General features: G+C 38.1%; 1 long non-coding RNA gene across 2 annotated transcripts in view; it reads left to right on the top strand.

The window, feature by feature from the left end:
* Positions 1–13,014, top strand: part of LOC145545141 (uncharacterized) — a 523,562-nt gene that overhangs the window by 187,561 nt on the left and 322,987 nt on the right. For both annotated transcript variants that reach the window (XR_014081900.1, XR_014081898.1), the window contains one exon: positions 10,957–11,008. This is a non-coding gene — a long non-coding RNA (uncharacterized LOC145545141). The remainder of the gene's footprint in view (positions 1–10,956; positions 11,009–13,014) is intronic.

Raw genomic sequence — 13,014 nt, 5'->3', positions numbered from 1 at the left:
TTAAAAAATTCCTTTGGAATACATGGACTTCTAAAACTTAATGCTATGTCCTGAGAAATGTAACTTTTAATTCTGAAATATTACATGTTAATTGGTTGTTGTGGGAAACACTATTCAGACTGGTGTTTATAATTTTCAAAGCTGTATAAAATCTTCTCCTCTTTCTTCTTCTCATTTGTGTAAGAACCTCTAAAACTTTATATCTGCTTTTTTCTAGGTGATCAAAGGAGCATTTAATAAATCAATGACTTAAGCTAAAACAATGGCAGAAAAGAGGCTTTGGGTTTAATAACGTGAAACAACTGGAAAGCAAGTTTATGACTATATATAGGCAACCCTGAGTTACTACAGTAACCTACCCTATCCCTAAGCGCTGATGGCAGTCAGAACAAAGGAAGGCCAGGCTACAGAGGAAAGCTAGAGTGGGGTGATTCTTGGGCTTCAATTTCCTATGAAATTTAAGTGGGAAAGAACATTACCTAGAGAATTCTAGGAATTTAGGATAAAATCAGTGAATACTGTTTCATATTGGCAACTGAACTAAATTTTAATAAAGACTGACTAGTTGAATGTCCTTCTCACCTGTCTTAATTTTGTTAATACTAGCTTATCCTTCAAAACTCAGTTTAGTACTTATGGCCTCCAGAATGCTTTTTTTGATCCCCAATATTTGTTTCATGCCCACTCTTTGGGTGTCCCAGGTATCCTCTATGGTCTTCTTTTCTTTGTTAAGTTGAATTATAGTTGATTTACAACATTGTGTTAGTTTCAAGTGTACAGCAAAGTGATTTGGTTATACATACATATGTATATTTCTTTCTTTTTTATGGCTAAGTAATATTTCATTGTATATATTGGATTGGCCAAGAAGTTCATTCTTTTTTCCCATAAGATGACTCTAGTAATGCTTAGTTGTCTTTAACTTCATTCAAAATGATTTCATTATATTGTATTGTGATAGCTGTCATGTCAGCCTGCACTAAAAAAGAACTTATCAAAATTGGTGAATTTTTGTGTAGCCATTTTTAAAAAAAGCAACATTTTTGACATATAATGCTTTATTTCAAGAAAGGTAAAAATGCAACTGAAATACAAAAAAGAATTTGAATGGAGAAGGTGCTGTGATTGATGAAAGGTATCAAAAGTGGTTTGTGAAGTTTCATGCTGGAGATTTCTCTCTGGATGATGCTCCATGGTTGGGTCAGTTCAGTTCAGTTCAGTCGCTCAGTCGTGTCCAACTCTTTGTGACCCCATGGACTGTAGCACACCAGGCCTCCCTGTCCGTCACCAACTCCCGGAGTTGACTCAAACTTATGTCCATTGAGTCGGTGATGACATCCAACCATCTCATCCTCTATTGTCCCCTTCTTCTCTCGCCTTCAATCTTTCCCGGCATCAGAGTCTTCAAATGAGTCAGTTCTTCGCATCAGGTGTCCAAAGTATTGGAGCTTCAGCTTCAACATCAGTCCTTCCAATGAACATTCAGGACTGATTTCCTTTAGGATGGATCTCCTTCCAGTCCAAGGGACTCTCAAGAGTTGACCAGGTGAAATTGATAGCGATCAAATCATGACATTAATTGAGAACAATTAATGTTATACCATGTGGGAGAGAGCAGATATACTCAAAATATCCAAATCAAGCATTGAAAATCTTTTGCACCAGCTTGGTTATGTTGATCATTTTGATGTTTGGGTTCCACAGAGATTAAGCAAAAGAAACCTTCTTGACCATATTTTCACATATGAATCTCTAAATATAGTGAAAAGGGTTTTTTTTAAAAAAAACAAAAAAACAAAAAACATTTTGATGGGTGATGAAAAGTGATTACTGTAGAATAATGTGGAGTGGAAGAGATTGTTGGGCAAGTGAATTGAACCATCACCAACCACATCAAAGGCTGGTCTTCATCCAAATAAGGTCATATTGTATACATGGTGAGACTGGAAGTGAAAGTGAAAGTTACTCAGTTGTGTCTGACTCTTTGCAACCCCATGGACTATACAGTCCATGGATTTCTCCAGGCCAGAATGCTGGAGTGGGTTCCCTTCTTCAGGGGATCGTCACAGGGATTGAACTTGGGTCTCCCACATTGCAGGTGGATTCTTTACCAGCTGAGCCACCAGGGAAGGCCAAGAATACTGCAGTGGGTAGCCTATCCCTTCTCCAGCAGATCTTCCCGACTCAGGAATTGAGCCAGGATTCCCTGCATTGCAGGCAGATTCTTTACCAGCTGAACTACGAGGGATTGGAAGGGAGTCCTCTATTATGAGCTTCTTCCAAAAAACAAAACGATTCATTTGAACAAGTGCTACTCCCAGTTAGACCAACCGAAAAGAGCACTTGATGAAAAATATCCAGAATTACTCAACAGAAAATGTATAATCTTCCATCAGGATAATGCAAGACCACATGTTTCTTTGATGACCAGGCAAAACCTGTTACAGCTTATCTGGGAAGTTCTGATTTATCTCTGGTATTCACCAGGCACTGCACCTTCAGATTTCCATTTATTTCCATCTTTATAAAATTCTCTTAATGGAAACAATTTCAATTCCCTGGAAGACTTTTAAAGGTACCTGGAACAGTTCTTTGCTTAAAAGAAGAAATTTTGGGAAGATGAAATTATGAGGTTGCCTGAAAAAAGTCAGAAGGTGGTGGAACAAAATGGAGAATACATTGCTCAATAAAGTTCTTGCTGAAAATGAAAAATGTTCCTTTTATTTTCACTTTAAAAACAAAGGAGCTTTTTGGCCAACCCAATATATACAACTTATTTATGCATTCACTTAGGTTGCTTCCATGTATTGTCTACTGTAAACAGTGCTCTATGAACTTTGGGGTGCATGGATCTTTTCAAGTTATTGTTTTATCTGGATATATGCCCAGGAGTGTGATTTCTGGATCATATGGTAACTCTATTTTTAGTATTTTAAGGAACCACCATACTGTTCTCTGTAGTGGTTGCACCAACAGCCGCTAGTGTGAGAGGATATGTCATTGTAGTTTTGATTTGCATTTCTCTCGTTCTTAGTGATATTGAGCACCTTTTCATGTGCCCATCGGCCATCTGTATGTCTTCTTTGGAGAAACGTTTGTTTAAGTTTTCTGTCCATTTTTTGATTGGGTTATTTGTGTGTTTTTTGTTATTAGTTGTATGAGCTGTTTATATATTTTGGAAACTAATTGGTTGCATAATTTTCAAATATTTTATCCCATTGCATAGGTTATCTTTTTATTTTGTTGATGGTTTCCTTTGCTATGCAAAGACTTATACCTTTGATTTGATCCCATTTGTTTATTTTTGCTCTTATTTCTACTGCCTTAGGAGACTAACTTAAGTGAAAAAATGCTGCTATTTACGTCAGAGGATGTTTTGCCTATGTTCTAAAAATGTTATGGTGTTATGTCTTATCATTATGTCTTTAAACCATCTGGAATTTATCAATTAATCTTTGACAAAAGAGGCAAGAATGTACAATGGATTGAAGACCATCTCTTCAACAAGTGTTGTTGGGAAAGTTGGACAGCCACATGTAAATCAATGAAGTTAGAATATTCCCTCATGTCATACACAAAAATAAACTCAATATGGCTTTCTCTCTTATAGTTTACTATACTACATGAATATCACAGTGCCTGCTTGCATGTCCATGCATTCCACTATTTGTAAAGCCTCAGTTAGTGTTTTATTTATCTATGTTAAAGCACAGACTGGTTCCAAATTGGGAAAGGAGTACTTCAAAGCTGTATATTGTCACGTGCTTATTTAACTTATATGCAGAGTACATCATGCAAAATGGTGGGCTGCATGAAGTACAAGCTGGAATCAAGACTGCCAGGAGAAATGTCAATCACTTCAGATATGCAGATGACACCACGCTTATGGCAGAACGTGAATAAGAACTAAAGAACCTCTTGTTGAAAGTGAAAGAGGAGAGTGAAAAAGGTGGCTTAAAACTCAACACTCAGAAAACTAAGATCATGGCATCCGGTCCCATCACTTCATGGCAAATAGATGGGGAAACACTGACAGACTTTATTTTTGGGGGGCTCCAAAATCACTTCAGGTGGTGACTGCAGCCATGAAATTAAAAGGTGCTTGCTCCTTGGAAGAAAAGCTATGACCAACCTAGACAGCATATTAAAAAGCAGAGACATTACTTTGCCAAAAAATTTCATCTAGTCAAAGCTATGGTTTTTCCAGTAGTCACGTATGGATGTGAGAGTTGGACTATAAAGAAAGCTGAGCGCTGAAGAATTGATGCTTTTGAACTGTGGTGTTGGAGAAGACTCTTGAGAGTCCCTTGAACTGCAAGGAGAGCAAACTAGTCAATCCTAAAGGAAATCAGTCCTGAATATTCATTGGAAAGACTGATGCTCAAGCTGAAACTCCAATACTTTGGCCACCTGATGCAAAGAACTAATTCATTGGAAAAGCCCCTGATGCTGGGAAAGATTGAAGGCAGGAGGAGAAGGGTACGACAGAGGATGAGATAGTTTGGATGGCATCACTGACTCAATGGACATGAGTCTGAGTAAGCTCCCAGAGTTGTCAGGGAAGAGAACAAAGGAGAATTTTGAGGTCTCTTTGGCTAGGGCAACAAAAACCCAAAGTCCAAGTGCTTAGATCCAACCCAGGAAAGAGATCTGTTTCCCTGGCACTGACCTTGGGAGATTCTAGGGATGATAAAGTGTGGATGCCTTGGGAGAGCTCATTCTCACACTCTCTTTACAAGGCGCTCATCTGGAATAGTTTCTATTTTTATTTTTTTAGGGGGGTGTAGTGAAACAGAACAAGTCAAATACAGTCAGTCTGGAATTTGAAATAATTATATGTTTCTTCCCTTGGGTTTTCTCTGGCACAGCCTCTTCTCTTCTTTGCTGATCCCCAGAGTTTATCTCCTGCTCCAGTACCTGCTGTAACAGCTGGTGATAATCTCCACGAAATGCCTCTGAATATGAGAAATCATCCTCAGTAGACACGTTAGGTCAGGGTTCAGTAGAGAGAATGGAATGTTTGACCGGATGTTTTCCTCTTGTCAATTTATAATTGTCTCACTACAGTCTTTGTACATCTCTAGGCACTAGGCTTATATTTAGCAGGCTGCAGATGGAATGTGAAAAAATGGGTAACGTTAAGGATATAACGCAGCATGCGACCCTGGGGATCTTAGAGAGTGATGTTCCTCTTAGCAAACCTGGGGAAGCAAGAGCATCACTGGTTAACTATAATACATCGGCATACAATTAGGCATTTTCAGACCCACGTAACATGATAAATTACAAGACAGATGAGTATAGAGAAAATCTAGGAAGCCCAGACAGTGGGCATGAAATAAATCACATGGCAGACAATTTTCTAGACCAACTATTTGATTAGTGCTAGGCATTAGATTGTACCTTATCAAATCCTGTTCATTTCATTGACACCAAGCTAACTCCAATCCCCGCTTCCATCATAAAAAAAAAAGTGGAGTTTACATGTAAGGGTGATGGGGTAGAATCTATGATGTGACAGAATTCTTTACTTCTAGCTGAATTCCCCTTATAATCTTTCCATCTAGGCCGGAATGAAAACAAAGGGAGAGAGAAGAGAAAACAGACAATTTCAATAGTGTAGGCAATTCTTCCCACCATTCTACTTCATCAGTTAATATCCACATTGATTATGAGATGGAAGATGCAGCTCCCCCTCTCTCTACATTTCTATGAGCCACTCATAACATGATTGTATCAACTGTATCTCTCTCCCTCCCTTTGCCTCTCTTTCCCTCTTTCTACTTTGTTTTGTCTTGAGGGGGTTCAGTAACATCCTTCTGAAAGAAATTCTTCTCAAACATGACTTCTCTATATAGGTCTTTCATCCCTGGCAGAGGCCACACAGGTGCCTCCTTAAGGAGGTTCCTATCCAGGAACTATTGTGATGATATCAATTGTAAGATTGGTAAAGGGAGAGAGGTAAAAGTCTAGAACAGACCTTTTATATAAGATGGGTGACTTGTATAAGATAACATGACTGTTTCAAGAAAACTGTATGATGCTAGATCTTTCAAGGAGAGGAGATTTAGTGCAGGAAATTTGTTCTGCCCAGGTTGGAAGGATGAGAGGGCAAAAAGGGAGGCTAAGAAAGTAACCCAGATATTAGGGCCTTCAGGGATCATCTGCCCACCTGGAGCTGTGGGAAGATAAAAGGAGAGGAGGTATTCCAGAATTTAGGGACTTGAAGGAAGTGCTTATAAATGACAGGTGCTCAGATTTTTAAGGGGGTGCCTTACAGCGAGTAACGAGACCTCTATAAAAGGAGGTGGAAAGCGTGGCTGGTACTAGTACCTCAGGTGATGAGTGTATCAAAGCTAGTAGTTTAGATCTCCATGGGACACTCCACGGTTGGTCACTTAGATTTCCACTGGGGGTCTGGGCAGTGCTGAAAGCACTGGAGTCTGGAGATGAGGCTGTCCTCCGCAGCTGGAGAGACACCCACATGTGCTGTGCTAATTTGCTTTAGTCATGTCTGACTCTCTGCAACCCTATGGTTTCCCCCAATTTCTAGTCTACTAGTGCCTCCTATTAGAGAATTTAACAGACAGCAAGGAGTGTGGGTGATATAGATTGTAGACTCCAGCTCCAGCGTCACAGAGTAGAGTATATAATATAGAAGCAGGCTGTCTGGGCTGAGATACAAGTAGGAGCAGAGTGGGCAGAACCAAAGTCCAGATCCAGGTCATATGAACGGAATAAAACTTCTTCCATTCAGTTAACAAAGGAGAGAGAGGAGGAAGAAGAAGAAAAGGGAGTGGGAGAGTGGGAGGAGAAGAGAAGAAGAAGAAGGAGAGGAGGAGGAGAGGGGGAGGGGGAAGAGATCGAAATTGACCATACTGTGTTGGAGAAGATGTGGAGCAAGTGGAATTCACATGTGTTTTCTGGTAAGGGCAGAAATTGGTACAATCACTAAAAATCTATATGGTTGTATCTATTAATAGTAAAACTGAATGTGTTGTTATATTGAATACATAATATCTTACAGAAAAACCCAAATGAACCTTTTGGCCAACCCAATACATCTACCATATAACCTAAAAAAATCCCACTCATGGGTATACACTCAAGAGAAATAAACCTAATCTTTCCAGCCTAGGTCCTAAGTCATCAATCGGAGTATTACTAAGTAACTTTCTCCATAAATAGCCACTGTGCCACGTGGGAATCTTTAGCCTCTGATGGATCCAGTTAGAAGCAGGGACGTGATGAAAGAGATGGCAGCAGCAGCAGTGTGGGGAAGGGCTGGTGAAATCCAGTTGGAGACAGAGCCACCTTGGGTTTTGTGGAGCCTTAGAGAAATGCGAGCAGACAAGAGGCAGGAAATCTCATGTGTGATTTTAGCATTCTGGCAATTCAAAACTGTAAGAATAGCAGAGAAAATCCCAAAATACCATTAGGATTACCTCCCAGTCAGACTATTATGCGTGAAGAAAAGTAGTCCACTCTGCTTTCTCCAAAATTGAAGGTTGGAGTAGGGGAGATTATCACACACTCATCTGATCATATATGATGATCATAGACCATCATTGATTGGTCTATTAATCAGTGTAATGGTTGATTCAGTCATTTATTCATCAGTCATTATTTAGAACCTGATTGAGGCTTTATAAAGACTGAGCACTCTAAGAATACAAAGGCCAGAGAGGCAGTATGCTGTGGATGGAATTGAGTCCCTCATTCACTCACACATTCATCCAGTCAGCAAATATTTATTGAGAACCTGCTGTCTTCTAGGCACTGAGATAATATCCTGGCTCCCAAATGTAAAATATGTATAACCTAAGAAAAAAATTGCTTAGTCTACCTCAGTTTCACTTTCAGTATTTGCAAAATGGAAGTATTAATACCTACTCAGTGGGTTTGCTTACATAGAATAAGTAAGATCATGTAAGTAAGTGCCCACCCCAAGGAGTCGGCAGTGCTTAATAAATAGGGATTCTGAGAGCTCCAGTTCTTGAGGATTTCATAGCCTGGTTGTTTTCCAGTCCTGATTGTATATTTGAATTACCTAGGAAGTATTTTTTTTTTGAACTATCAACACCAAGGCCTCTCTTCTGATATGATACTGGTTTGTTGCTATTGCTGTTCAGTCTCTAAGTCGTGTCTGACTCTTTGCAGCCCCATAGACTGTGGCACTCCAGGCTTCCCTGTCCTTCACTATCTCCTGGAGTTTGCTCAAACTCTTGTCCATAGAGTCGGTGATGCCATCCAACCATCTCATTCTCTGTTATGCTTTTGCCTTCAATCTTTCCCTGCATCAGGGTCTTTTCCAATGAGTCAACTCTTCACATCAGGTGGCAAAGTATTGGAGCTTCAGTTTCAGCATCAGTCCTTCCAATGAATATTCAGGGTGAGGTTTAGGGAGCAGTCTATTAATTTTCCTAAGTTCTACATGAACCTTAAATGTGCACACAGTAGAACCACTGGTCTAACTATGAGGCAGACTTGTGAATAAAAAAAGTCTCAAAACAAGTTATAAAAATTCAACATCAGATTAAGCTAGGTATAGACATTAGGCTAGGAGAAGTAGCCTAGATGAAGGGGGTCTGACTCCTGTTGGGATATAACTCAAATCACAGTGTCAGTGGGGACGAGTCCAATTCATGCTTTGTCTGGGATGGAACTGGTCAAGAGTCAGGGAGTCAGATCTGGAAGCTGAGGTTCAGGGATCCTTAGTATTTCTTTAGGGGTAGGAAGTCACAGTAAGTCAAATGAGCTTTACAAAATTGTTTTTAGATATGAAATTTTAGGGGAAAACCCCCTGTTATTCAAAGGAAAATTTGATTTGAAACATTGTATAAAAATATCTGCAATTTTATATTCAATATTCACAAAGTTTAAATTTTCTACTGCTTTTGATATCTTATTTCATACATTGCCTTCATATGGACCTGATTTAGAAAATGCTAAAATCATTAAAAAAAATTCTCAGTGTGCAGTCATGTTGAAAACAAGTAGGAAGAGGAAGGTTCTTTTACCAGTGCAACTGTTTTTAATCAAGTAAATTAGGTCTTAGTTTTAGACGAAGTGTAACTCATGTGCCTTTAATTCCATGGATAGACCCAAAATGAAAAGCTGTCATTCAGATTAAAGTTCAGCCTCACAACCCAACGGATTTGAGAAGATGGCAGTAGATAAATAAGTATAATTTTAGATATGATTTTACAGAATGTTTGTCTTTTAAGTCATAAAATTTAGAGAACTCGCAAAAATGAGTTCTTCGTTTTTTTTATAGGCTACCTGTCATAGATTGAACGTTGTGTCCCATGAGAATTCGTATGTTGAGACTTAATCCCCGATATGATGGTATTTGGAGATGGGACCTTTAGGAGGTGATCAGTTCGTGAGAATGGGACCCTCATGAGTGAGATTAATTTTCTTTTAAAAGAGACCCCAGAGAAATTCCTTGCCCCTTCCACCACGTGAGGAAGAGGACAGCAATTTGTGAACTAGGAAGCAGGCTCTCACTAGACACCCAGATGTGAATCTGAAGGTGCCTTGATCCATAATTATGAGAAAGAAGTTTCTCTTGTTTATAAGCCAAGCAGTCCATGGTAGTTTGTTACGGCAGCCCAAGTAGACTAAGAGGCACCTTAAAGAAAAATTTCTCTTCTGTATTTGAAAAATAGTCATCTTCCAGATATTCACATGATCTGTACCTTTTAACCATGTTTCCAGACCAAGTCACAGGAGAGAAAGTATTGGCTTTCCAATCATGTCCAAGGGTCAACAGAATCTTCAGATGTTGTCGTTGTGCTCAGTAGCTTAGTTGTGTTGGACTCTTTGCGACACTGTGGGTTATAGCCCCCCAGACTCCTCTGTCCATGGGATTCTTCAGGCAAGAATACTGGAGTGGGTTTCTGTTTCCTCCTCCAGGAGAACTTCCCAACCCAGGGATCGAACCTGCATCTCCTGTGTCTTCTGCATTGGCAGGCAGATTCTTTCCCATTGAGCCACCTGGGAAGCCCCCTTGTCAGATCTAGCTGACTAAAGATCTAGCATGGAAAGGTGTTTTTACCTTTACATGGGCTACCTATTCTTCATCTCCACTGCACCTTAAACATAGCCCGATGAAACATTTTAAATGTCTGTAAACCTGTATATTTTTTGGCGTGATGTTTGTTCTAAGCAGATTAATGAGACATAAGTATGATGTTGCCTTTGTGTTTCTTATAAATAATGTTTGGTTTTACCTCTGTTTTCTGAGATAGTATATTTCAGGGGTATTTTAGGTAAATTCCAAGCATGAAAGTTAATTGGAGATCATAATATGTTTAAATATGTCTTATGCTTTATTTTTGCTATTTTTTTAAATGATGCCAAGAGAAAATTTAAAGCTGCTTGTGGTCAAATCTGTTTGTCTTTATTTTGTGGCTTTTCCCGTTTTAATTTTAGAGTTAAAAGGTTCTCCTCACTCAAGAATTTTGGTGAGGGCTCAAATGTGTTATCTTCCACTATTTTACTCTTCAGTCTTTCCAAATTTAATATGGGAGTATGAAGTAAAATGAGAAACTAAATGGATTTTTTTCTGAATTGTTAAGCAATTGTATCAGCACCATTTACTAGAATAATGGTTCTCTTCTTTATTGATTTGTCAGAACTTCCTTATCATATAAAACTCATATGAAATCTGAAATAGAATCTATTTATGGACAGTCTATTTCATCAGTTTTTTTGTTTATGTCTGTGCCAATGGCCTTGAAATATGTGTCAGTATATGGGAGGGCTGGCATTCCTTCTCTTTGAAGATCTTATTTATTCTTGCCAAAAAACTCATTAGAGGAGCTTTTATTTAATCTTTGTTAACTCTTAAATTATAAAAAAGAAATGGAACCATTCTTGGACTAGAAATAGGAAAACTGGAATTCCGTGTTCTTTCCTGCCCTCACTTTTTCACTTTCCTCCCTTCCCTAGGTGTAACCACTGTCAACATCTTGGTGTGCTCAGATCGACTCTCAAACAGTTGGTAAGACTCAAAAATATTATCAGTGGTTTTTTTGTTGTTGAAGTTGTGTTAAAGTTATACATTAAGAAAAATTATCATCTTATATTGTTTTCCTATTGAAAAATATATTATGTCCACTTAGTTGAATCTTATTTTATATATCTCATTAAAGCATCATAGTTTTATTTATATAGATTCCAACATTTTGTATTATTTCCAGATGGTTAATATTGAGAAGGGATTATTTTTCTTATCTATTGTCTTTCTAATAACCAATGGTAAAAGCAAATGCTCTTTGTTTTTTCTAGTAATCTTATTAATTTTAATAGCTTTGCAATGGATTGTTTGGGGTTTTTATACTACATAATCAGATCATGGACAAATTATGATAATTCCATATCCTCTATGTTTGTATTTTATTTCTAGATCATGTTTTAATGCTTTTTGAAAACTTTCAGGACAACAGAAAACAGTAGTGGTAATAATAGAAATTCTTATTGGTCCTGATGATGAGCAGATCATCTCTGATTGCAATGTTTCATACAAAATTGAAAGTCGTTGTAGAGAGGCAGAATGGCATCCTGCCACAAGTGGAGTCTTTGCAGCCTCATTGCCGGCCTCACATCCTGGCTGTGATCTTCCTAGAGGTGTAAACTTTGGCAAGTTCCTTCTCCTCTCAGTGCCTCACTATGTTCGTCTCTAAGACAGGGGTAATAACAGTTTCCACTTTATACAGTTTTCCTGAGGGTTAAATAAAATATAAGCATTTAGAAGAATTTTGACACTATATTAAGCACTGATTCCATCAATAAAGCATTGTGCTTTACTTCATCAGCGACTTCAGATATTCAATATATACTAATAATTCAGAGCAAAAGCAATGTGCTAGTTTAAAAACATTCCACAGCTTAAGTGTAGTACGTCAGTGTTTTCTTTTTTGCCCCTCTCTGTTTTCAGATGTTAAATTAGCTCAAGATTCTCTATTCCAACATTTTCCAAAGAATACTATTTATTACTTGGAGACTGTAAATTAGGACCATTAGATTTAGGCTGCTGCAAGTGAAGTGTGGCTTTTTATTAATAATAGTTCCAGCTGCTGTAAAGCCTGCTGCCTGTGCTAATGCCACTGCCTTTTAACCATTCATTCAAAACTAAAACTGCTCTTTAAGTTTTTAAAGAAATTATTAAGTTTAAGGTGGCCCCCATGGTCAATTTCTGCCTTTTACTTGGCTCTGCCTGGTCAATATATTTATGATTGGATGTGTATAGCACAGGGACCCAGGAAGAATGACAGCAAGAATGGATCAGTCTCCGATTCACAAGTATTCTCTTTTTTCCTAGATACTCTCTTTCCCTAGAGCAGGGGTCCTCAGCTCCCATCCCACTGGGGCACCAAGAGCTCAGATAGTTGTTGGAAGGTGTCAATGTTTAACACATGTCACATATGATTACCATATATATATATTATATTTAGAATATCTCCATTAATTACATTAGTTACATAGCTACTATAGAGAGTCTCTACTCTGTGACGATGCAAAGGCAAAGAAGATATACCTTTTATTTAAAAGATAAACATGATGTGATTGTCATTAAGAAGACAGACCAATAAACCAACATTGCAAATCATTTTGATACGTGTCACAGTGAAGGTATTTAGAGAGCATTTGGAAAGCAGAAGGGGAGAAACATTTAACTCTAGAGAGTAAGAAGGGATACATACAGAAAAAGTGAATGAACGCATAAATTCTATACTAGTGCATTTCTTTATGAATCTCTTTTGGTATACAATGAAGCTATTGTTTCAGTTCTACCTGTTTTGTAGGATCTTGTGAAAATATACTTTGGTAGAAATCCTATTTATTCTTAAACAGTTAAAAGTGTTTTAAAATAACAGCGAGTTTTTAAATAACAGTATTTTAAAATAGAGACTTCAAATTCCCTTTCTTCCATTCTGGGCATTCACTGCCTTTAGAATTTAAGCCAAACCCAAAGTAAGCCTTTTAGTTTATGCTATTAGGGCTTAC

This window comes from Giraffa tippelskirchi, chromosome 4, assembly GCF_054371585.1.
Source record: "Giraffa tippelskirchi isolate mGirTip1 chromosome 4, T2T-mGirTip1v1.2.pri, whole genome shotgun sequence".
Classification (NCBI taxonomy): Eukaryota; Metazoa; Chordata; class Mammalia; order Artiodactyla; family Giraffidae; genus Giraffa; species Giraffa tippelskirchi.
Note: the sequence above shows the minus strand (reverse complement) of the source record. Positions and strands in the feature narration are given on the sequence as shown.